The sequence below is a fragment of the Varanus komodoensis genome, unplaced genomic scaffold (genome assembly GCF_004798865.1).
Source record: "Varanus komodoensis strain SLA01 unplaced genomic scaffold, ASM479886v1 scaffold3, whole genome shotgun sequence".
Taxonomy (NCBI): domain Eukaryota; kingdom Metazoa; phylum Chordata; class Lepidosauria; order Squamata; family Varanidae; genus Varanus; species Varanus komodoensis.
Window position 1 is genome coordinate 63,014,993 of NW_025335761.1, and position 1,906 is coordinate 63,016,898.

Below are 1,906 nucleotides of genomic sequence, written 5' to 3' on the forward strand. Positions count from 1 at the left end.
CGGCCCCGGGCGGGGGCCCTTGGCCGCGCGAGGGGCGGGCGCGTCCTGCGAGCCGGACCGGAGCAGCCCGGGCCCTCCGCGCCCGACGCCGCGCTTGGTTCCCCGCCCGAGGGCGGCCCCGGGAGGGAGCGCCCCCAGAGCGCCCCGTCGGGGCAGCCGCGCGCCCCCACGCCAGGCTGCGGCTCCTCTGGGAAGCCCCCTTCTCCCGCTTGGCCTCCCGCTTCTCTCCCGCCTTGCACCTCCCTTGGCAGGCTCGTCCTCTTCAGTCCTCCTTCTCGGGGTGGCCCCAAAGGACCACAGCCTCCATTTCAGCCTTTTTGCTTGCAGGGCTAGTTCTGGCTTAGTTTAAGACAGGTGCCAACCCCGGTCCAGCCTAGCGGGGACCAGGATTCATTTTATGTGAGATGCGCACCCGACATCAGGATGTGCCACCGCTTTGTTCTGTGACGAAGAACATAGTCCAGGACCATTTTGGGTTGTGCTAATCATCAGCCTGATACCAAAAGCGTGCGTGGGGGGGGGGGGATGTATTATCTATATATTATGGCTTGTATAGTGAACTTTTCCCAGCTGCTTGGCCTCTTGAGGAAAACGAGAGATAAAGCACAGCCACCCCTTATCTTGGCCCAGGGCGAGGCTGATTCTGCTAGAGTTATGAGGGGATTGGCAAACCACAGAACTACTTCTGTGATCTGGGGATTAGTTTATGATGGCATGATTCTCACGGAGTGGGGTGGCCAAGACACAGCACCTGATTGAACCAGGAAAGCACCAGGCTGCAGCTCAGGTGCAGGAGCAGTTTTCTGAGATCGACTAAATGCTGCTGGTCACTAGAGTCGTCTGCCCCAGGAGAGTGAGGCCGATGCAGTGCCCGCTGCATGGCCTGGGGCGCTTGGGCAAGGCACCTCCATGGGTCCCCCTTCTCCCCAGCAGCTGCTGCTTCTGCTTCTCCCCTTTGCTGCCACTTGCTTGCTTGCTGGACAAGCAGAGAGCAGGCGAGTGAGTCTCCTGCCCCTTCCTTCCTGCTCATCACCACTGGCTGGACCAGGTAAATAAGGGGGCTGCAGTGGGGGGAGATGAGAGACCCCAGGTCCCCCTGGTCAGTGGAGAAGCCCTCTAAGTATCCCATCATGCCCCAGAGTGATGCCACATCTTTGTGAGCATTGCCAGCAACTATTTGCAGAAGAAATGGCAGAAAGTGAAGAGGAACTAAAGAGCCTCTTGATGCAGGTGAATGAGGAGAGTGCAAAAGTTGGCTTGAAACTCAACATTAAGAAAACTATGATCATGGCATCCGGTCCTCTCACTTCCTGGCAAAGAGATGGGGAAGAAATGGAGGTAGTGACAGATTTTATTTTCCTGGGCTCCAAGATCACCGCAGACTGCAGCCAAGAAATTAAAAGGCGCTTGCTCCTGGGGAGGAAAGCTATGGCCAATCTAGATAGCATACTAAAAAGCAGAGACATCTCCCTGCCAACAAAAGTGCGTATAGTCAAGGCGATGGTTTTCCCAGTTGCAATGTATGGCTGTGAAAGCTGGACCATAAGGAAGGCTGAGCGCCAAAGGATTGAGGCCTTTGAATCGTGGTGCTGGAGGAGACTTCTGCGAGTCCCTTGGACTGCAAGGCAATCAAACCGGTCAGTCCTAGAGGAGATCAACCCTGGCTGCTCTTTAGAAGGCCAGATCCTGAAGATGAAACTCAAATGCTTTGGCCACCTAATGAGAAGGAAGGACCCCCTGGAGAAGACCCTGATGCTGGGAACAATTGATGGCAAAGGAAGAAGGGGGCGGCAGCGGATGAGGTGGCTGGATGGAGTCACTGAAGCAGTTGGTGTGGGCCTGGGTGGACTCTGGGGGATGGTGGAGGACAGGAAGGCCTGGAGGAATGTTGTCCATGGGGTCGCCA